Source organism: Macaca thibetana, chromosome 14 (genome assembly GCF_024542745.1).
Source record: "Macaca thibetana thibetana isolate TM-01 chromosome 14, ASM2454274v1, whole genome shotgun sequence".
Classification (NCBI taxonomy): Eukaryota; Metazoa; Chordata; class Mammalia; order Primates; family Cercopithecidae; genus Macaca; species Macaca thibetana.
Genome location: NC_065591.1, coordinates 99,642,725 through 99,667,453, shown reverse-complemented (window position 1 = coordinate 99,667,453; position 24,729 = coordinate 99,642,725). Strand labels below are relative to the sequence as shown.

Below are 24,729 nucleotides of genomic sequence, written 5' to 3'. Positions count from 1 at the left end.
TTCTTTTTTCAGCTATTGTAAAAGGGGTTGAGTTCTTTATTTGATTCTCTGCTTGGTTGCTGTTGGTATATAGAAGAGCTACTGATTTGTGTACATTAATCTTGTATCCAGAAACTTTGCTGAATTCTTTTATCATTTCTAGGAGCTTTCTGGAAGAGTCTTTAGGGTTTTCAAGGTAAATGATCATATAGTCAGCAAACAGTGACAGTTTGACTTCCTCTTCACTGATTTGGATGCCCTTTATTTCTTACTCTTGTCTGATTGCACCGGCTAGGGCTTCCAGTACTATGTTGAAAACGAGTGGTGAGAGTGTGCATCCTTGTCTTGTTCCAGTTCTCAGGGGGAATGTTTTTTTGAATTTTTCCCCATTCTGCATTATGTTGGCTATGGGTTTGTCATAGATGGCTTTTATTACATTGAGGTATGCCCTTATATGCTGATTTTGCTGAGAGTTTTAATCATAAAGGAATGCTGAATTTCAATGAATGATTTTTCTGCATCTATTGAGATGATCATGTGACTTTTTTTAGTTCTGTTTATGTGGTATATCACATTTATTGACTTGTGTATGTTAAGCCATCCCTGTATACCTGGTATGAAACCCACTTGATCATGGTGGATTATCTTTTTGATATGTTGTTGGATTTAGTTAGCTAGTATTTTTTTGTTAAAGATTTTAACATCTATGTTCATTAAGGATACTGGTCTGTACCTTTCTCTTTTGTTTATGTCCTTTCCTGGTTTTGGTATTAGGGTGATACTGGCTTCATAGAATGAATTAGGGAGGGTTCCGTCTTTCTCTTTCTTGTGGAATAGTGTCAAAAGGATTGGTACCAATTCTTCTTTGAATGTCTGGTAGAATTCTGCTGTGAATCCCTCTGGTCCTGGGCTTTTTGTTGGTAATTTTTAAATTACCTTTTCATTTTTTTTTTTTTTTTTTTTGAGACGGAGTCTTGCTGTGTCACCCAGGCTGGAGTGCAATGGCCAGATCTCGGCTCACTGCAAGCTCCGCCTCCCGGGTTCACGCCATTCTCCTGCCTCAGCCTCCCGAGTAGCTGGGACTACAGGCACCCGCCACCTCGCCCGGCTAGTTTTTTTTTTTTTGTATTTTTTATTAGAGACGGGGTTTCACCGTGTTAGCCAGGATGGTCTCGATCTCCTGACCTCGTGATCCGCCGGTCTCGGCCTCCCAAAGTGCTGGGATTACAGGCTTGAGCCACCGCGCCCGGCCTAAATTACCATTTCAATCTCACTGCTTGTTATTGTCTGCTCAGGGTATTTAATTCTTTCTGATTTAAGCTAGGAAGGTTGTATTTTTCCAGGAACTTATCCAACTCTTCTTGGTTTTCTAATTTATGTGCATAAAGGTGTTCATAGCAGCCTTGAATGACCTTTTGTATTTCAGTGATGTCAGTTGTAACATCTCCCGTTTTGTTTCTTAATTAGGTTATTTGGATTTTCTTTCTTTTTTTCTTGGTTAATCTTGCTAATGGTCTATCAATTTTATTTATCTTTTCAAAGAACTAGCTTTTTGTTTCATTTATCTTTTGTATTTTTGTTTGTTTGTTTCAATTTCATTTAGTTCTGCTCTGATCTTGTTTATTTCCTTTTTTCTGCTGGGTTTGGGTTTGGTTAGTTCTTGCTCCTCTAGTTCCTTGAAGTGTGACCTTAGAATTTCACTTTGTGCTTCTTCAGTCTTTTTGATGTAGGCGTTTATGGCTATGAACTTTCCTCTTAGCACTGCCTTTGCTGTATATCCCAGAGGTTTTGATAGGCTGTGTCATTGTTGTTCAGTTCAAAGCATTTTTAAATTTCCATCTTGATTTTGTTTTTGACCCAATGATCATTCAGGGCAGGTTATTTAATTTCCATGTGTTTACATGGTTTTGAAGGTTCCTTTTGGAGTTGAGTTCCAGCTTTATTCCACTGTGGTCTGAGAGAATGCTTGATATAATTTCAATTTTCTTAAATTTATTGAGGCTCGTTTTGTGGGTTATCATATGGTCTATCTTGGAGGAAGTTTCATGTGCTGTTGAACAGAATGTGTATTCTGTGGCTGTTGGATAAAATATTCTGTGTATATATCTGTTAAGTCCATTTGTTCCAAGGTATAGTTTAAATCCATTCTTTGTTGACTTTGTCTTGATGACCTGTCTAGTGCTGTCAGTGGAGAATTGAAGTCCCCCACTATTATTTTGTTGCTGTCTATCTAATTTCTTAGATCTATTAGGAACTGTTTTGTAAATTTGGGAGCTCCAGTGTTAGGTGCATATATGTTTAGGATTGTGATATTCTTCTGTTGGACAAGGCCTTTTACCATTATATAATGTTCCTCTTTGTCTATTTTTATATTTTGAGATGCAGTCTTGCTCTGTCACCCAGGCTGGAGTGCAGTGGCACAATCTTGGCTCACTGCAACCTCCGCCCCCCGGGTTCAAGTGATTCTTCTGCCTCAGCCTCCTGAGTAGCTGGGATTACAGGCATGTGCCACCATGCCTATTTTTTGTATTTTCAGTAGAGATGGGGTTTTGTCATGTTGGCCAGGCTGGTCTCGAACTCCTAACCTCAGGTGATCTGCCTGCCTTGGCCTCCCAAAATGCTGGGATTACAGGTGTGAACCACTGTGCCCGGCTTCTCTTTGTCTCTTTTAATTGCTGTTGCTTTAAAGTTTGTTTTGTCTGATATAAGAATAGCAACCCCTGCTCACTTTTGGTATCCATTTGCATAAAATACTTTTTTCTGTCACTTTACTTTAAGCTTATGAGAGTCCTTATATATTAGGTGAGTCTCCTGAAGGCAGCAGATAGCTGGTTGGTGAGTTCTTACCCATTCTGCAATTCTGCATCTTTTAAGTGGAACATTTAGGTCATTTACATTCAATGTTAGTATTGAGATGTGAGGTACCATTGCATTCAACATGCTATTTGTTTCTTGTGTACCTTGTTTTTTGTTGTTGTTTTTTGCTTTCTAACTTGTATTTTTGTTTTATAGGTCCTATATGATTTATACTTTAAAGAGGTTCTGTTTTGATGTGTTTTCAGGATTTGTTTCAAGATTTAGAGCTCCTTTTAGCAGTTCTTGTAGTGGCTGGTGGCTTATTAGTGATGAATTCTCTCAGCATTTGTCTGAAAAAGACTATCTTTCCTTCATATATATGCTTAGTTCTGCTGGATACAAAATTCTTGGCTGATAATTGTTTTGTTTGAGGAGGCTAAAGGTAGGGCCCCAATCCCTTCTAGCTTGTAGGGTTTCTGCTGAGAAATCTGCTGTTAATCTGATAGGTTCTCCTTTATAGGTTACCTGGTGCTTTGTCTCACAGCTCTTAAGATTCATTCCTTCATCTTCACTTTAGATAACCTGATGACAGTGTGCCTAGGTGATGACCTTTTTATGATGAATTTCCCAGGTATTCGTCATGCTTCTTGTATGTGTGAGAGGTGAAGCCGGCAGGGCTTCTGGGTTAGGTGGGGACTTGGAGAACTTTTCTGTCTAGCTAAAGGATTGTAAATGCACCAATCAGCACTCCGTAAAATGGACCAATCAGCACTCTGTAAAATGGACCAATCAGCAGGATGTGGGTGGGGCCAAATAAGGTAATAAAAGCAGGCTACCCAAGCCAGCACCAGCAACCCACTCGGGTCCCCTTCCACACTGTGGAGACTTTGTTCTTTTGCTCTTCACAATGAATCTTGCTGCTGCTTTACTCTTTGGGTCTGCACTACCTTTATGAGCTGTAACACTCAATGCGAAGGTCTGCAGCTCCACTCCTAAAGTCAGCAAGACCACAAACCCACTGAGAGGAACAAACAACTCTGGACGTGCCACCTTTAAGAGCTGTAACACTCACTGTGAAGGTCTGTGGCTTCACTCCTGAAGTCAGCAAGACCATGAACCCACCAGAAGGAAGAAACTCCGGACACACCATCTTTAAGAACTGTAACACTCACCGCAAGGGTCCATGGCATTGTTCTCAAAGTCAGCGAGACCAAGAACTCACTGGAACCAATTCCGGACACATTTGGATGTCTAGGTCTCTAGCAAGACTGGGGAAGTTTTCTTCTATTATTCCCCCAAATATGTTTTCCAAACTTTTAGATTTCTCTTCTTCCTCAGAAACACTGATTATTCTTAGGTTTGGTTGTTTAACATAATCCCAGACTTCTTGGAGGCTTTGTTCATATTTTCTTTTTCTTTTTTTGTCTTTGTTGGATTGGATTAATTCAAATACCTTGTCTTTGAGCTCTGAATTTCTTTCTTCTACTTGTTCAATTCTATTGCTGAGACTTTCCAGAGCATTTTGCATTTCTTTAAGTGTGTCCAATATACCTTGAAGTTTTGTTTGTTTTTTCTTTATGCTATTTCCTCAGATATTTCTCCCTTTGCTTCTTGTATCATTTTTTTGGATTTCCTTGCATTGAGATTCACCTTTCTCTACTGCCTCCCTGATTAGCTTAATAACTAACCTTCTGAATTCCTTTTCAGGTAAATCAGGGATTTCTTCTTGGTTTGGATCCATTGCTGGTGAGCTAGTGTGATTTTCTGGCAGGTGTTAAAGAGCCTTGTTTTGTCATATTACCAGAGTTGGTTTTCTGGTTCCTTCTCATTTGGATAGACTCTGTCAGAGGGAAGGTCTTGGGCTGAAGGCTGTTGTTCAGATTCTTTTGTCCCACGGGGTGTTCCCTTGATGTAGTACTCTCCTTTTCATATGGATGTGGCTTCCTATGAGCTGAGCTGCAGTGATTGTTATCTCTTCTGGGTCTAGCCACTCAGTAAGCCAGGCTCTGGGCTAGTACTGAGGGTTGTCTGCAGATCTGCAGAGTCCTGTGATGTGAACTGTCTATGGGTTTCTCAGCTTTGGATACCAGTGCATGTTCCAGTGGAGGTGGCAGGAGGGTGAAATGGACTCTGTAAGGATTCTTAGCTTTGGTGGTTTAATGGTCTATTTGTGTGCTGGTTGGCCTCCTGCCAACCACTTGGAGTAGGCTGGCACTTTCCAGAGAGCATCAGCTGTGGTGGTATAGAGAGGAACTGGTGGTGGGTGGGGCCCTAGAACTCCCAAGAGTATATGCCCTTTGTCTTCAGCTACCAGGGTTGGTTGGGAAGGTCCATCAGGTGGGGGCAGGGCTAGGTGTGTCTGAGCTCAGAATCTCCTTGGGTGGGTCTTGCTGCAGCTGCTGTGGGGAATGGGGGTGAGGTTCCCAGGTCAATGGAGTTGTGTACCTAGGAGGACTATGTCTGCTTCTGCTGAGTCATGCGTGTTGTCAGGGAAGTGGGGAAAAGCCGGCAGTCACAGGCCTCACCCAGCTCCCATGCAATCCAAAGGGTTGGTCCCACTCCCACTGTGCCCCTTCAACAGCTTGAGTCTGTTTCCAGGCAGTGGGAGAGCAGGGCCTGAGAACTTGCCCCAGGCTACCTTCCTCCCAGCTGCAAAAATAAAGGGCTTTGGTTCTTCCCCCATCTACAGAGTCTGCACACCAGATTCACACCCTCCCCCCAGTTCTGGCCAGGATGCTTCTCACCACGTTCAAATTGTTACAGCGTTCCCCTGGAGACTTCCCTCGTCCTGTGGTGTTTACGTCTGTACCTCTGTCTATCCTCCCAAAGGATCCTTATGGTGCCAGGCAGGAATGGCCTGCTTAGGGACCCAGAGAGCTCCCAGGACCTTTCTCGCTGCTTCCTCTACCCCTGTATTTCACTTGGTTCTCTAAATTGACTCAGCCCCAGGTATGGTCAGAAAATTCTCCCGCAAACTAGACCTTCAGTTTCCCCAGTGCGGGTGTGTGTTTGGGAGTGGAGGATCTCCCTTTCCCACTTCTGCAGTTTGGACACAGTGCTTGGGTGTCTCTTGGGTCCTGCAGGAGCAGTCCACTTCCTTCAGAGGGTCTATGGGTCCTCTTGGGACTCCTGGTTTGTTATTGAAGTTATTCTGGAGCTTAAGTTCACAATGTGAGCTTCCACACGCTGCTCTGTCCACCCGAGTCAGAGCTGCAATCTAGTCCCGTCTCCCATCTGCCATGATGATCATAGTCAAGGTGCTACACATTTTTAAACGACCACATCTCACAGGAACTTACTCACTATGGGGAGGACAGTCCCAAGAGGATGGTACCAAACCATTTGTGAGAAATACTTCCCCATGGTCCAACCACCTCCCACAAGGCCTCACCTCCAACACAAGGAATTACAATTCAACATGTGATATGGGTGGGGACACAGATACAAACCATCCCATACATGCTTCTTATGTCACCCTTGGGAGCCAGGCTGCTGCCATGTGAACAAGCCTGGGCTACCCTCCTGGCTAATGAGAGACGCTGGCCGTGTTACCTCCTCAGCTCTAGATGGCAGTAGACAATTCCCAGAACTCTTTGGCTGAGTGCAGCCCAAACTGCCAACCCATAAAAACATCAACTAAACAAACTGTGCTGTTTTAAGCCACTAAGCTTTGGGATAGTTTGTTAAGCAGCAGAAGCTAATTGATACTTGACTACACACTATGCTGCCTCTAGATTATACTTAACTTTGTACAACAAATTTCATAGATGATTTTGCATGTTGTCTCATTTAATTTTCACAATTACTACATGAGATGGAATCTAAAAAAAATAGAGATTATAGGAATTTAACTTGTCCAACATCAATTGCTAATGAGTGGAAGAAGCAGTGTATAAAATAGACTGGGCATGGTAGCTCATGCCTATGATCCCAGCACTCTGGGAGGCTGAGGCAGGAGGATCACTTGAGGTCAGGAGTTTGAGACAAGCCTGGCCAACATGGTGAAACCCCGTCTCTACTGAATATACAAAAATTAGCCAGGTGTGGTGGCGCATGCCTGTAGTCCCAGCTCCTCAGGGGGTTGAAGCACAAGAATCACTTGAACCCAGGAGGTGGAGGTTTCAGTGACTTGAGATTACGCCACCACACTCCAGCCTGGATGACAGAGCAAGACTCCGTCTCAAAAAAAAAAAAAAAAAAAAAAAAAAGGCTAAAATTTATAAAATTTCCTAAAAATCATAGGTCAAATGAGACTTCAACCAGTGCTGCTAAGGAACAGAGGCTACTTCTGATTCCGATTCCAGATATCATGGTGAATGAGCAGAGCTGCTAGCTGTCTCTTCTAGCTGAACTGTAGAGATGCCATGGAAATGAGAGAAAAGCTCTGGGATTTGAAGTACTAATGCAAAATTCATGAGAAACTTTTGAGGGGATGCAAAGTGAGTATGACCTGGCATGAAAAGGAAAACTCAGTTTGGGTAGAAGGCCAGGCTCCAGCGGGATGGAGGGGCAAGGGGACTTTGAGATTTTTTTTTTGTATATTGTCCTGGGTATATCACTGATATCTCTATTGTAATGTAGAAAAGAAATGTAGTAGTTCCAGCCCAAAGCCTCAAGTCAGTGGGACAAAAGCAGCGTGGTTGGCTGGAGTGAGAACAGTTAACAATGGGGCAGTCAGATAATTGAGTCTGTGTGTGTTCCCTACTCTCTCCCATCTCTGCAGACTTCCAGGAATTGTAAAGTTGAAACGGGGGGAGAAAGGAGCTTTCAGTGGGTATCTTTGAGGGTAAAGGTTTATGTAGCTTCTGCAATAATCTGGTATGAGGGTCAGAATTACCTGGTGAAGTTGTAAAATATGAAATGACACTCATCCTCCCTAAATCCCCAGAAACGGCACAAACAAGAATTTGGGCCTTAACTCCTCACTCTGGGTACACATTATCAGGGGAAAATGAACTCAGAGGCAACAAAATATTGAAATAGTGGAGAAGTCCAATCTGTTTGATGGAAAAACCACCACCCAAATGACCTATGCTGGAGGAACCAGAATTGGTATAAGACATGAACCATGAAATAAAAATAAGCTTAATAAATATCCTCAAAGAAATAGGAGATTATGTTGGTTAATATGAAGCAAGGACAAAAAACAACTAAGATGATCCAAGTAGATATCTCAGGTATAAAAAGCATAATAGTTGAAATATAGATTCAACAGATATGGCACTGAGCAGAGTGAATATAGACAATAATTACTGAGCTTGAATATCAGGTCAAGAAACTGTCTTAGGTGCCTAAAGAATTAAGGCCCTAGCTTTAACTGGCAACAAGTACTGGAATTTGGAGGAACAAATTCTCTCTCTCGTATTTTTTTTTTTTCCCAGATGGAGTCTCACTCTGTTGCCCAGGCTGGAGTACAGTGGCACAATCTCAGCTCACTGCAACCTCACTCTCCTGGGTTCAAGCAATCCTCCCACCTCAGCCTCCCAAGTAGCTAGGATTACAGGTGTGCACCAGCACACCAGGTTATTTTTTTCTTTTTGGTATTTTTAGTAGAGACGGAGCTTCACCATGTTGACCAGGCTGGTTGTGAACTCCTGACCTCAAGAGATCCACCTGCTTTGGTCTCCCAAAGTACTGGGATTACAAGCGTGAGCCACTGAGCCCATCCTCATTTGTATTTCTTTTCTCTCTTACATATAAAGAAAGTACCGTATATACACAGTTCTGCACCTTGCTTTTTCATTAAACAAAAATGCCCAGAGATTATTCCGCAGTAAAATAAAAGATCTTCCTCATTTTATATTTTGTGTGTTTTTGTTTTCTTCTTCCTCATTTTCTTTTATTGTTGTACATTACTTCATTGTGTAGATGTTTTATAGTTTATCCAAATATCCCTCAGCGATGGATATTTGAATTTTTTTTTTTGAGATGGAGTCTCCTGTGTCGCCCAGGCTGGAGTGCAGGGGCATGCTCTTGGCTCACTGCAACCTCTGCCTCCCGGTTTCAAGCAATTCTCCTGCCTCAGCCTCCCGAGTGTCTGGGACCACAGGCGCCCGCCACCATAACTGGCTAAATTTTTGTATTTTTAGTAGAGACGGGGTTTCACCATGTTGGCCAGGCTGGTCTCGAACTCCTAACCTCGTGATCTGCCTGCCTCAGCCTCCCAAAGTGCCGGGATTACAGGCGTGAGTCAGTAAGCCACTGCGCCTGGCTGATATTTGAATTATTTTCAGTCTTACTGCAGGGGATATCTTTGGTTTTTTTTGTTTTTTGAGACAGGGTCTGGTTCTGTCATCCAGGCTGGAGTGCAGTGGCGCGATACTGGCTCAGTGCAAACTCCGCCTCTGGGGTACAAGCCATCCTCCCACCTCAGCCTCCCCAGTAGCTGGAACTAGAGGGGAACACCATCACACTTGGCTAATTGTTGTATTTTTTTATAGAGATGGAGTTTTGCCACATTGCCCAGGCTGGTCTCGAATTCCTGAGCTCAAGCTATTTGCCCACCTCGGCCTCCCAGAGTGCTGGGATTCCAGGCGTGAGCCATTGCGCTCAGCCCACTACTGCTTTTTAACATAGTAAAGAAGGTGCTGGCCAGTGTTAAAAAAAAAAAAAAAAAAAAAAAGGGTCTGAGAGATATTAGGACTGAAATGAAAAAGATAAAACCACATCTGTTCAACATCTAAATATATTATTTTTTATTTTTAAATATCTAAAATTTTTATAGAGATGAGGTCTCGCTTTGTTGCCCAGGCCAGTCTCATACCCCTAGATTCAAACAATCCTCCTACCTTGGTCTATCAATGTGTTGGGATTTCAGACATGAGCCACCATGCCTGACCCAAATATATAACAAAAAAAAATATTTGGCAAAATTGCTGGAGACAAGATCAACTTACAAAAATCAACACAGTTTCAAATAGCAAACTTGAAAATAAGATTTTGTTGACAATAACAGTAACAACTGCCTAAGAGAATGGATCATTAAAACATGGCAGGTTGGGTGTGGTGGCTCATGCCTGTAATCCCAGCACTTTGGGAGGCCAAGGTGGGCATATCACCTGAGGTTAGGAGTTCAAGACCAGCCTGGCCAACATGGTGAAAATCCATCTCTACAAAAATACAAAAATTTGCTGGGCATAATGGCAAGTGCCTGTAATCCCAGCTACTCATGAGGCTGAGGCAGGAGAATCACTTGAACCTGGGAGGCAGAGGTTGCAGCGAGCTGAGATGGCGCCATTGCACTCCAGCCTGGTCAACAGAGTGAGACTCCATCTCAAAAAACAAAACACATAGTGGATAAAGACTGAAATCGTTAGAAGCCTTGAAGTAGACATTCATGCAGGAATTCATATGTCTTAAATGTGGTAATGAAGTGACAAAAGTAAGAAGCATATTGAAATTATATTAGAAGTACATACAAACTCGTCACAATTTTCATGAGGCTATATGCTTATGTCAGGACACCATATAATATGCATCGGAGTGATGTAGGAGTAAAGGATAAAGGCAAAAATTAAAGAGATAAAGCAGGAGAGATGTTCTGCATAGACTGATGATGATAATGTGTTAAGAATTAGGATCGTGCTTAATTCTTCACCTAAGGTAGAACAACACAAAACAAAACCTCATAAACAGAAATCCCTGCAAATCCACAGGGACTAGGCTCATCTTACACTGGGCAAGCGAAAGCTACATAAATGAATCATTAGAAATCTCATGGCATGCTAAGAAGGTGAATGATAGATTTTCTAAGCATGTAACCACTGTTGAAATAAATTCAGCACTCTGTTAAGTCAAAGCCTCTATGCCTTAAGTGAAATGGCAGATGTGGTACCTATGACATTTTGCTCCCTCCTGGGACCTGAACATAAGAAACTCACCGGATTTTCTCACATGGTACTTGGTTAGCAAAATGTAGTTTTCCATCATTGTGTGGCAACTGTCACTTCACAGGCTTTAAAATGGGAAGCAACTGGCAATGACCTTGAATCACAGAGCTTCATGGTTAGAATATTTTTGCCTGCTGGAATATTCAGTACAAACCACCATCTCCTGTTGATGAAATTCACATCAGAGCCCCTCTGGGTGATGTGCACAGTCCTAAAGAGGGTTGAGTCTCAAGTGGCTTAATCTATTTGACTGAAATACTGAGCCCCAGGCACTGTGGTCAAAACAAAGGTATCCAAGGGAACTGTGTCCTTTTGACTCATTAGATATTATTTTTAGAAGGAGTATATTAAATGGTCATCCTGTCCAGTTCTCCATCTGATGTTTGGCACTGCTTAGCAAGATTCCATTAATTAGTCATTTGATGATGATTGAACATCCTTGTCTGGAAAGCTTATCATTCCAGCAACAGGGATTGCATAACCCTTTTTATACATTAATGTGTTCATTCATTTCACAAATATTTGTTGAACTCCAACTACGTGTCAAGCACTGGGCATGCAAGGTTGAACAAGACAGATACATTTCTTATTTTGTGAGTCTAACTTTCCGGTGAGAGACGAGTACATTGACAGATATAGAAGAACATGCTACTGAATAATATTTAATGAAAATAAAACAGGGTGATGTCATAGGGAATGTTGGGGCAGGAAGTGGGATGACTACTTTAGGTGGGGATGGATGGAAAGCACTCTTTGAAGAGATAGCATTTTAACTGAGACCTGAATAGCAAGGAGGAAGCAGCCCTAGGAAGCATTCAGGACTGAAGCAATGGCTGGTACAAACTCAATGGTCAGGATAAGAAATTTGGTGGGTGTTCCATGGCATACTACACAACCATAAAAAGGAATGAGATCATGTCCTTTGCAGGGACATGGTGGAACTGGAGGCCATCATCCTTAGTAAGCTAACACAGGAACAGAAGATCAAACACCACATGTTCTCACTTATAAGCAAGAGCTGAATGATGAGAACACATGGACACATAGAGGGAAACAACACACATTGGGGCCTACCAGAGGGCAGGGGGTGGGAGGAGGGAGAGGATCAGGAAAAATAACTAATGGGCACTAGGCTTAATATCTGGCTGATGAAATAATCTGTACAGCAAACACCCATGACACACATTTACCTATGTAACAAACCTGCACATCCTGCACATGTACCGCTGTACTTAAAAGTTTCGGTATGAAAATTTAAAAATAAAAAGATTAAGTGTAAAGAAAAAAAAAAAAGAGAAGAAATTTGGTGTGTGCTGGAGGAAGAGAAAGACCTTGGCTTGAGGGACATATACCTGTTTATCATTTAGGTTTTCTGTTTTGTGAACCACCCATTCATATTATTTACCTTTGAAAAAATGGAAGGTCCTTGCTTTTTCTTGTATGTTTTCAAATGACCCTTGTATACCCTAAAATTAATTCCTTATTGGTTTTATGTGTCACAAACACATCCTAATTTGTCACTAGACCACTTGCTGGTATGGCATGATTTGTTGAACAGAAATTCTTGATTTTGATGTAGTCAAATCTCATCAACTTTTCTCCTTATGGATTTGCCTCCTGGGTCTTGTTTAAAAAATCCTTCACTGAGTTTATGAGATATTTTTGATATTTTCTTATTTAAATTTTTTGCTTGTTTGCTTTGCAGATTTACCTTCTACATATAGTTATTTAATTCATCTGGAATTTACCTTCATTTATGGTGTGAAGAGTGGATTCATGTTAATTTTTTTCATGTCAGGAGCCACGTTCCACTGGGCATGGTGGCTCATGCCTGTAAATCCCAGCATTTTGGGAGGCTAAAGTGGGCAGATCATTTGAGGTCAGGAGTTTGAGACCAGCCTGGCCAACATGGTGAAACCTTGTCTCTACTAAAAATATAAAAATTAGCCAGGTGTGGTGGCAGGCACCTGTAATCTCAGCTACTTGGGAGGCTGATGCAGGAGAATCGCTTGAACCCGCGAGGCGGAGGTTGCAGTGAGCCGAGATTGTGCCACTGCACTCTAGCCTGCATGACAGAGTGAGACTTCATCTCAAAAAAAAAAAAAAAAAAAAAAAAAAAAAAAGCGCCACGTTTTGCAACATCTTCTTTCCCTCTAGTTAGATGATGCCATTTCTATTATAAACCAACTAAGATCTGGGCATTAGGAACACTCATCAGTATTGACGTGTTTGTTTGTTTTAGAAATCATGAATTCATACTGAGACCTCCTGTGCCAATTCAACAACACCACAGAGATCTTCCTTTCTTTTCTCCATTCCACAATTGTACCCAATTGAGAACCCTGGCTTCCTCAAACATAATCATATTCACACCCTTAATTCTTCAATAAACATAAAATAGATTCAGAATTGTTACATCCATACCACTATGAAAAACAAACCTATTAAAAAAGAACTCAGCAAATAACTTAAAACAGAACTACCATTCGACCCGCAATCCCATTACTGGGTATATACCTAAAGAGATCTAAATTGTCTTATCATAAAGACACATCCACGTGTATGTTCATTGCAACACTGTTCACAATGGCAAATACATGGAAATCACCTAAATGCCCATCAACGGTAGACTAGGTAAAGAAAATGTGGTACATATACACTATGGAATAGTATTGATATGGAAGGGGGGCAGGGAAGTGCTGGGTAGAGGAGGGTGTGGTCCCTGGCTAGCACTTCATCCCCAGGCCTGTGCCCACAGACTTAGGTGAGGACAGGCATTTCTGTTTTCCTGCCCAGAGGTTTCATTTCCCAAGGCCACTCTGGCCTGCCATGCCCCCATCCTGTGCCCATAAAAACCCCGAGACCCTAGCGGGCAGAGGCACAAGCAGCTGGACTTCGAGAGGACTCAAGGGGAACACGCCAGGGGAAGAGCACACCGACAGAGGCGGGCAGGTCAGCAGGCCATGGACCAGCAGGACAACATGGAGTTTGGCCAGCGTTGGAGGAGGAGAGCCTGCGCCGCTGAACGGCCAGACTCCAGGAGAAAACCATCTCCCTTCTGGCTCCCCCATCCGCTGAGAGCTACTTCCACTCAACAAAACCTCGCACTCAGTCTCCAAGCCCATGTGTGATCCGATTCTTCCAGTACACCAAGGCAGGAACTCCGGGATACAGAAAGCCCTCTGTCCTTGCCATAAGGCAGGGGTCTAACTGAGCTGAGTAACACAAGCCGCCTATGGACGGCTAAACTAAAATAGCACCCCGTAACGCATGCCCACTGGGGCTTCAGCTGTAAACGTTCACCCCCAGACACTGCTGTGGGGTCAGAGCCCCACAACCTGCCCGTCTGCATGGTTCCCCATAGAGGTTTGAGCAGCGGCGCACGGAGAATCGAGCCGCACCCCCATCGCACACCCTGGGAGGAGTACAAGGGAACTTTTCCCATTTCACTGTGAAGCCATGAAAGCAGTGAGATCATGTTCTTTGCAGCAATATGGGTGAAGCTAGAGGCCATTATCCTAAGCGAGCGAGTGCAGAAACAAAACCAAATGCCACATGTTCTCATAAGTGGGAGCAAAACATTCTGTACACATGGACACAAAAAAAGGAGTAATAGACACTGGGGCCTACTTAAGAGTGGAGGATGGGAGGAGGGTGAGGATGGGAAAACTGCCCATCGGGTGTTACGCTTATTACCTGGGTGACGAAATTATCTGTACAACAAACCCCATGACATGCAAGTTACCTATATAACAAACCTGCACATACACCCCAAACCTAAAATAAAAGTTTAAACAAAGGTATACAGAACTCTGGAGGGGCAGTCGCAAAAAACACACAGACAGAAAAGAGCTCAGGATTTGTCTGTGATCCCTTCACTCCCCACCTTTACTATGAGGGTTATGGTCAAAGCGTCGTGTCCAAAAGATCCTTGTCAGCCTCCCTGCCCTTTACTGAGGTTATGTTGCTAATATGAAATACACTCCGGTTTTCTATCTGTTCTCAGTTTTAAGTCCTTACTCCTCCTTTTTTTAAAATTTATTTTTATTTATTTTTGTTTTTTTAGACAGAGTCTTGCTCTGTCGCCCAGGCTAGAGTGCAGTGGCACGATTTTGGCTCACACCGCAGCCTCTGTATCCCAGGTTCAATCAATTCTCCTGCCTAGCCTCCTGAGTAGCTGGGACTACAGGTGCACACCACCGACAACCCTAGGCTAATTTTTGTATTTGTAATAGAGACGGGGTTTCACCATGTTGGCCAGGCTGGTGTCAAACTCCTGGCCTCAAGTGATCCTCCCACCTCGGCCTCCTAAAGTGCTGGGATTATAGGCATGAGCCACTGTGCATGGCCGCTTCTTGTTAATTCTATTTTATTATTTGAATATGTGGAATATATTCACACATTTCGACAAGGAAAAACTACCCTCAGAGAAGCATCACTCTCCCTCCCATTCATCCTCCTAATTTCTCTCCTTGTATCTGGGTAATCTCATTGTTTTCTGATTACCCTTCCTGTGTTTCTTTTTGCAAAAAATGAAATAGGTACGTGTATATTTCTTGTCTTCCTGTTTTATTTTCTTACACAAAAAGCAGCATGCTACCTATACTCTTTAGCATTTTACTTTTTTCACTTAACAATATATCATGGAATCACTCTCCAATGTTGCTATTTATTTAATGCTCTAAATATTGTGTGTACTGTATTTACTGTGTTTCTGTGCTATTTCCAAAACATTTCTTTTGGTATTTAGGAAAATTTGTTTTGTTATCTTTGTTTAAAGCTTTTCTAGTATCTCTGGTTCACCATTTAAAAACTAACCATATACTTTCAGTTTAAGATGAGGATCCTTTTTCAGACTTTCTATTTTCTCCTTTACCTCTTCTCCTCCCATAATTTTTGCTGCATCATTTCTATTTTGTTCACATACTATTCTTCTACCTATTTCCCAGTCCTTCTTTTATTCTTCATTTTACAACTAAATATATTAAATGCTCATTATCAGTCCTTTTGCTGAAGTTTCTTCAGTTCTCCTTTGGTTAAATGAGAGTCCAGGTAGATTCCTTAGGAAGGGCCTGTGTGCACTAGAAAGACTGCCTGACTGTGTATAAAATCCTTGGTTTCCAGCTACTGTGGAGGCTGAGGAGGGAGGATTGCTTGAGCCCCAGAGTTTGAGGCCATACTGGGCAACACAGTGAGACCCCCATCTCTAAAGAAACAAACAAGCAAAAATCCTCAAGTCCGCCACAAGTCTCCCATTTAACCTGTTAAATGGCTCCTTCAGCCTCCCACAAGACAAAGATTTTGCTGGGACCATCCTGAATGCAAAATAGTCTATCACACCATCAGACCTGTGACAGATTACAAGCTCTACTATTGGGTTCAATATATGGCTACCGAACTTCTAAGCCTAGTGTTCTACACAATAATTAGTGACAACCGAGTTTCATGTAAAGGCTTTTCACTTGGGGTAGGAGGAGGAAAACAGTACCAGAGTGTCCAGATCCCATCACAGTACAAACTTTTGTGTGGAAGCTAAATTTAGATAGGGTTCCCAGAATATAAATAGCTAGGACACTAATTGGGGAATGCCTCTGGGGTGAGGCTACGTGAAAAGCAGCAGCTTTCATGGTTTAAAAAAAGGTTCCAAGGCTTCTTTCCCCTATAACAGCTGACGGTACATTCCTAGCTCCTTCCAGAACTTACTTCAACGAAAGGTCACTCATCTGCAATCTCTTCAAAGCCTTTGAGATTTCACAGGAGGCTAGAGTGTCAGGGCTGGAAGGATCTTAGAAGTGATCTAATCTGTTCTTTTTAAAATTAACAGATGAGGAAACTGGTGGTATTAAATTGGGGTGAAAGGATAAGTACTTGACTTTTCTGTATGAAAAGTCAGGCTTATTAAAAATGTTTTGTAAAGTAATTTTAGGCTGGACACGCGTGGCTCATACCTGTAATCCTAGCACTTTGGGAGGCTCGGGCAGGATCACTTGAAGCCAGGAGACCGCATATCTAAACAAACAAACAAACAAAAACAAATAGTTTTGGTATAGGCATGAACAAATAATTTAAAAATATTTTTAAGGTTTTGGTTCAGATTTTTTAAAAATAAATTTTAATTTTATTTTTATTTGTGTTTTGAGACAAAGACTCACTATGTCACCCACGCTGGAGTGAAGTGGCATGATCGTGGCTCACTGCAGCCTCTAACTCCTGGGCTCAAGCGAACCCCCCTCCTCAGCCCCGAGTAGCTGGGACTGCAGGATGGTGCCACCACTCCCGGCTGATTTTTAAATATTTTTTGTGGAGATAGGAGTCTCCCAGTATTGCCCAGGCTGGTCTCAAACTTCTGGCCTCAAGCTATCCTTCTGCCTCGGCCTCCCAAAACGCTGGCATTATAAGTGGGAGCTACCACACCCAGCCTGAAAAAATTTCTAAGAAAAAAACCCTAACAAATTTGAAGTCCCTATATTTCCCTTTCTTATCTTATTCCTTTCTTTCTTTGAGTTAACCATTATAATGGATTTAGTGCTTTGACGCGTTTGTTCCATCTATATGTATTAATAAATATAATTTATAGAAATGGTAGCATAGTCTATAACATCTTGAAATTTGCTTTTTTTTTTTTTTTACTATGTTGGCAAATACTTCGGTGAACCTCCTTTCACACACATGAGAGTTTCTTTAATATATATTACATGAATAATATCTATAACATTAATTACAGATATTACTATTATATATGGGTATCTATATCTAGAAGTAAAATTCATTGAGTATAGAACATTTTGAGTGTTATTAGATCTTGTCTCATTCCCTCCCTAGATAGCATTGTCCCATCTTCATCAAAACTTATTAGACTTTAAAACCTTTATAAAACAAAATGAGGCGAAAGTTTGTCTTACTATTTTATGGTGCATCTTGATTAATGGGGAATATTTTTCATGTTTTTTTTTGGTCACTAAGATTTCCTGTTTTTTGAGAGTTGCCTGTTTATATCCATTGCCCATTTTTCTGTTGGGTTATTAGTCTTTCTCTTACTGACTTTAGGAATTGAGCCCTGGATATTATTTCTTTGATGATTTTTATAAAGTTAATATTTCCCCAGTCTAGGGCTAATCTTTTTATTTTAAATTTTTAATTTTTGTGGGTACATAGGAGTATATATTTATGGGTTGCATGAGGTATTTTGATACAGGCATACAATGGGTAATAATCACATCAGCGTACATAGGGGTATCCATCACCTCAAGCATTTATCCTTTGTGTTTCAAACATTCTGACTATACTCTGAGTTATTTTAAAATTCATATCTCGATATATATTTTTACTATAGTCACCCTGTTGTGCTAGCAAATACTAGGTATTGTTTGTTTTTCTTCTTTTTTTTTTTTTTTTTTGAGAAGGATCTCACTCTGTCGCCCAGGCAGGAGTGTAGTGGTGCAATCTTGACTCACTACCACCTCTGCCTCCTGGGTTCAAGCGATTCTCATGCCTCAGTCTCCCAAGTAGCTGGGATTACAGGTGTGCACCACCACTCCCAGGTAATTTTTGTGTTTTTAGTATCGACGGGGTTTCATCATGTTGGCCAGGCTGGTCTCAAACTCCTGACCTCAAGTGATCCACCCACCTCGGCCTCCCAAAGTGCTGGGATTACAGGTGTGAGCCACTGCACCCAGCTCTAATTTATTCTAACTACTTTTTTCGTACCCATTAACCATTCCCCACCCCCATATCCTCCCCCACTTCACCACTACCCTTCTCGGGCTGTGGTAACCATCTTTCTACTCTCTATTTCCGTGAATTCAATTGTTTTAATTTTTAGTTCCCGCAGATAAGTGAGAACAGGTGATGTTTATCATTCTGTGCCTGACTTACTTAACATAATGACCTCCAGTTCCATCTCAGTTGTTGGGTATGACAGGATCTTATCCTTTTTTGTAGCTGAATAGTACTCCATGATGTATAGTACCATAGCTTCTTTATCCACTCATCTGTTGATGGACACTTAGGTTGCTTCAAAATCTTAGCTACTGTGAACAGTGCTGCAATAAATATGGGAGTGCAGATACCTCGCTGATATACTGATTTCCTGTCTTTTGGGTATACACCTAGGAGTGGGGTTGCTGGATTATATGGTAGCTCTATTTTTAGTTTTTTGAGGAAACTCCACTGTTTTTTGTAGTGGTTGTGCTAATTTACATTCCCACCAAGAGTATATGAGAATTCCCTTTTCTCCACATCCTTGCCAGCATGTGATTGTATGGCTTATCTTTTAACTTGGCTTATAGAGTCCTGCTTTTACAGACATTTCACATTTTTATCTAGTCCAAAATGCACACTCTTTTTATTTGTAACAAGACTGACCTACCACCTGACACCAAATGAAGGCAAAACCAGTCAACTCCAATCATTCTAGTGATCTCCAGGCTATTGGCAAATAAGGCATTCAGCACAAGTGTTCTTTTAATTGGGACATGCTGTGAATAATTAGCATGGCCAGTCCCTATCAGGTGTCAGAGCGCTCTTCTTGCCTTCTGGAAGGAGTTCGGATGAGGAGTCATCTCCTGCTGGCTCCACTCCTCATGGTGTGCCCTTGGTAGAGACCTGGCTTCCAGCTCTACCACTAATTCCATTTAAACCCCAGTTTCCTGATTTGTAAAAAAGAATAATGCTGCTTCACAGCGCTGTTGGATGCACACTGGAGAGGGGTAAAAATGCTTTGCAAGATAACAGATAAAATCAAAATACTGTTATTACTAACCTCTGTGGGCTTCATCATTCATATGTGTAGAATAAGAGAGATAGAACTAGGTATTAACAGCCCCTTTCAGTTCTATAATAGCCTGTGATTCTGTGACTAGGGGTAAAAACAGATCCTCCAAGTAAGATGGGGTAGCAGGTGGCCTCTAGCAGTTATGGGGCTCTTGGTAAGGCCACCTACTGGAAGAAATATTACAAGGCAAATAAGAGAATGCAATATCCCTGCCTTCCTCTCTTCATCACTTCTCCCATTCTTCCCTGCTTTCATCTGCTTCTCCCTTCTGTCTTCCTTTCTTCTATTCTTCTTGGAACACTCCTTCCCCCTTTGCTGGCTCACTTCTATTTATTCTTCAGATATTCTTTGGTTTTTTTTCCTGGGAAGCATCCTCTAGGAGGCTTTTCCTGATCCACCAAATTTTATGTAGTGGTGTCCTTCCTATGTGCTTCCATGATGTCCTCATAGCCTCCACCATTGCACTTACTCACTTGTTTTAATTGTCTGCAATCATAAAATTTAAGCTTGGGGAATAGAGAGGGCTCATATCTTGTTCACTGCTGTATCCCCAGAGCCTGTTTCAGTGTTGGGAATAAAGCAGGGTGCTCAGATCCTGTTGAAGGAGTAAATATACAGGAACTATGCTAGGCAGCATGAGTACAGAGATGAATAAGACTTGTCCTTAGCTATGAAGGAACTAAAGGTCTTGAAGGGAGGAGGGACATGCAATCAAGTAACTGCAATACTGTATTATGAGAACAAGCAACAGAAATCTGTTCAAAAGCACAGCTTTATGGAGTGAGAAGTGTTTGGACAGGTCGAAGAAAGCACTATGAGAAACAGATGAGCTGGATTTTAAAAAATGATCAGGATGTGTCAATCTGAGTAAAGTAAGGGGCATGCCAGACAGAGAAGCAGCTCACTTATTTAATAATTCAAAAAATGTTTAGTGAGCTTCTACATTGCTCCAAGTACTGTTGTAGGTGCTAAGGGTACAACAGATACAAAGGGAATCTGCCCTGGTGGAGCCCCTCCTCACCTCCTGCAGGGGTTCTCTTTCTGTAGTGACCCCTGTCATCCTGGGCCTCTACAGCTCTTCTGAGAATGTTGGTATTTAATGCATATGAAGTCCTATGGAGTATCTGGCATGCCTCTCTTTGATCCAGAAAAACAGGGTCCTGGCTGTTTTTGTGCTAAGGGAGACGTGAAAGGTTTTTTCTCAATGTTTTGATCAAAGGCACACAGCTGTTACACGAGAACGCCTTGGAAATGTAATCTGACTGCCCCAAAGCACCAGCTGGCTTCACCATCTGTCTCAGGCCACAATTTGACTGAGGACTGTCTTTGGCTGAACACCCCTTGTATGGGTCAAATACTAACACTGGCATTTGCCAGGGGAAATAACAAAGTAAGGAAAAATAAAAGTGGAATAAAGGCTGGAGAAAGTCTCATAAATCAACCCACACCATTATGCAGAGCTTTTATGGAGAAATCAGTAGAAAGAAATACAGAGTTACATAGAGGTGAAAGTTAAATCATTAAAGGGGCCCTTTTATGGCAAAACTGAATTTCCACTTCCAGCAAGTTTTTGACTGATTCATATGGAATGATAGAAAGGAAATGAACTTCTTTCCTGTTTGTGTTCTGCTTACTTATCTAAGTCAACTTGGAATTTTGTTTCTGAGACAGGGTTTACTTTGTCACAGAGGCTGTAGTGTGGTGGCATGACCTTGGCTCACCGTAACCTCTGCCTCCCAGGTTCAAGCAATTCTCATGCCTCAGCCTTTCTAATAGCTGGGATTACAGGCACCTGCCACCACGCCTGGCTAATTTTTGTATTTTTAGTAGAGATGGGGTTTCACCATGTTGGCCAGGCTGGTCTCGAACTCCTGGCTTCAAGTGATCCACCCGCCTCGGCCACCCAAAGTGCAGGAATTACAGGTGTGAGCCACTGCTACTGGTTAATTTGGCATTTTAAACAAACCTTCTCCAGGTGAGTGGCTGTAGGGACTAAAGTAAGATTTACAACTTTAAAGAGAGAAAGAGAGAAGAAAGAAGGGGAGTTGAGAATATATTTTATCATTTAAAAATATTGGATGGGCCGGGCACAATGGCTCATGCCTGTAATCCCAGCACTTTGGGAGGCCAAGGCAGGTGGATCACCTGAGGTCAGGAGTTTGAGACCAGCCTGGCCAACATGGTGAAAACCCATCTCTACTAAAAATACAGCAATTAGCCGGGCATGGTGGCAGCGCATGTAATCCTAGCTACTTGGGAGGCTGAGGCTGAGGAGTCGCTTGAACCCAGCAGGTGGAGGTTGCAGTGACTGGAGATCATGCCACTGCACTCCAGCCTGGGTGACAAGAGTGAAACTCCATCTTAAAAAAAAAAAAAATTGGATGGAGGTGACAAGATGGCCAACAGACGCAGCCAGGGAGCATCTCCCAGTGAGAGAGACCAAAATATTGAGTAAACCAACATCCTTAGGATGGATCTTTAGAGAGAAAACACAGAGTAATAGAGAGGTGAGGCAGATACTGAGCCTGAAGAGGGAGGAAGCTGGGAACCCTGCACAGGATTGCAGAGCACCAGGACTGGTTCCCGGGCCTGAATAGCTCCTAAGGAAGGGTGAGTGAAGTGATGGCGGGGTAACACACTCTCTCCATGGACCTCTCAGATATTAGCTACAAGAAGTCCAATGACTCCCACAAATGTTTGAATTGCCAAGGGAACCTGCCTGGAGAGTAGGCAGAAACAGCGCTCCAGGCTGTGCAGAGCCAAGGTGGTTTTGCACATGGGGCAACTGCAGCAAAATGTGGCCACAGGCACCCATCCCACAAGATTCTCTGTCTTCCTCTGAGTAGCTCTAACCTTGGCTGGCTGCTGGGCCAGGAGAGAGTGGGGCCATCTTTTCTGTGGGACCGGGGCACATCTGTTCTGCATCTCCTCTGTCCCCTGGCCCCTCCCAAGGCCCTGCCTTGCCACTCCTGCAAGAGCAGGTACACAGCACGGCCTCCACTGCCCAGACAGAGTATTTTCTTCGCTGGCCTAGAGCACTCCAGCTTCCCCAGCACAACCAGGGCCCAACGCAGAGGACAAAGCCGCAGGCCAGATCCCAATGCCCCTGGGTTGCAGCACATAGCTCAGAAGTGGCAGGCTGAGATCTGTGGCCAGTGATTAAGTGGGAGAGGAGCCTGCACACTCAGAACACTGAGAGGAGTAAAAGAGGGTTCCTGGACAGTGCAGGAGTGGCGTATGCCTCCCTCCAAAGTGCCAGTCTAGGAAGGGTGAGGCCTGTCTGGCAGCCAAAGCCTCTGCCTGAAGGAGCCCTGTGGCCTGGAACACCTAACGAAGGCAACGTTGGCATGGTGCCAGTGTTAGGAGGGAGCTCCCCTAAGGCAGGGGAATGAACCTGGTGGGGAAGTCATCTCTCTTCCCTCCCCACCACAGAGCACTGCAGTAAACCCACTGAAATACGGAAGAGCTACTCAGCTAAATAAGAGCTTATCTGTTGGCCATTACTCTTAAGCACCTTCTACTGGATGACAGCCCAAGTTACAACATCAAAAATATTCTTCCAATATACATCATCTGTGAAACACAGGGCAAGAATCTAGCCACAAATAAAGATCTTGCACAGAGTCTTGGCTCTCTGAAAACACCCAGAAACAAAGCCGATTGACTATACTCAACTTACACCACAGAACCCTCAAGGGAAATGAAGTATATAAAAACAACATCCAAATGACAGCAAATCCAAAAAGACAAAGGAACACCAGTCCTCTTAGATGAGAAAGACTCAGCAATAAGAACTCTGGCATTCCAAAAAGTTATAATGTCCCCTTACCTCCAAATGAGTGCATTAGCTCTCCAGCAATAGTTCCTAATCAGAGTGAAATGACTGAAATGACAGACATAGAATTCAGAATCTGGATGGCAAGGAAGCTCATTAAGGTTCAGGAGAAAGTTGAAATCCAATCCAAGGAATTCAAGGAATCTAGTAAAATAACACAATAGATGAAAGACGAAATAGCCATTTTAAGAAAGAACTAAACTGAACTTCTGGAATTAAAAAATTCACCACAAGAATTCCATAATACCATTAGCATTAACAACAGAATAGACTAAGCTGAAGAATCTCAGAGCATGAAGATCAGTTCTTCAAATCAACTCAGTCAGACAAAAAATAAAAAGAACAATTTAAGAAAATGAACAAAATATCCAAGAAATATGGGATTTTGTAGAGACCAAATCTATGACTCATTGACATTCCTGAGAAGGAAGAAGAGAGAGTAAGCAACTTAGAAAACACATTAGAGGATGTAATCCACAAAAATGTCTCCAATCCCACTAGAGAGATTGCAAATACAACAAATACAGAGAACCACTGTGAGATACTATACAAGGTGACCAGCCCCAAGACACAAGGTCAACATGAAAGAAAAAAATCTTAAAGGTAGCTAGAGAAAAGGGTCAGGTCACTTACAAAGGGAACTCCATCAGGCTAGCAGTGGACCTCTCAGCAGAAATCTTACAACCAGAAAGGATTGGGGACCTAATTGCAGTATCCTTAAAAAAAAAAGCATCTCCAACCAAGAATTTTGTATCCTGCCAAACTAAGCTTCATAAACAAAGGAGAAATAAAGTCCTTTTCAGACAAGCAAACACAAAGGGAATTCATTACTGCTAGACCAGGCCTATAAGAAGTCTTTAAGGGAGTGCTAATCATGGAAACAAAAGAACAATACCTGCTACCACAGAAACACTTAAGCTCGTAGTCCATCAACACTATGAATCAACTACACAATCAAGTATACAAAACAACCAGCTAACAACATGATGACAGTATCAAAATCTCACATATCAGTATTAACCTTGAATGTAAATGATCTGAACACCCCACTTAAAAGGCATAGAGTAGCAAGTTAGATAAGAAGACAGCATCCAATTATCTTTCATCTTCAAGAGACTCATCTCACACATAATGATACCCACAAGCTCAAAGTAAAGGGCGGGAGAAAGATCTATCATGCAAATGGAAAACAAAAGAAGGTAAGAGTCGCTATTCTTACATGAGATGAAACAGACTCTAAACCAACAATAGTCAAGAGGACAAAGAAGGGCATTACATAATAATAAAGGGTTCATTTGAACAAGAAGGCTTAATTATTCTAAATATATATGCACCCACTATTGGAACACCCAGATTCATAAAACCAGTTCTTGACCTATGAAAAGGATTAGAGAGCCACACAATAATAGTGGGAGACTTCAACACCTTACTCACAGTGTTAGATCATGTGGCAGAAA

The 24,729-nt window shown here is 42.3% G+C and overlaps 2 protein-coding genes across 2 annotated transcripts in view; one reads left to right on the top strand and one right to left on the bottom strand.

Annotated features, from left to right (window-relative positions):
• Positions 1-24,729, bottom strand: part of ACAT1 (acetyl-CoA acetyltransferase 1) — a 976,528-nt gene that overhangs the window by 385,996 nt on the left and 565,803 nt on the right. The window lies entirely within an intron of this gene.
• The window catches only part of CWF19L2 (CWF19 like cell cycle control factor 2), an 808,601-nt gene that overhangs the window by 385,128 nt on the left and 398,744 nt on the right, over positions 1-24,729 (top strand). The window lies entirely within an intron of this gene.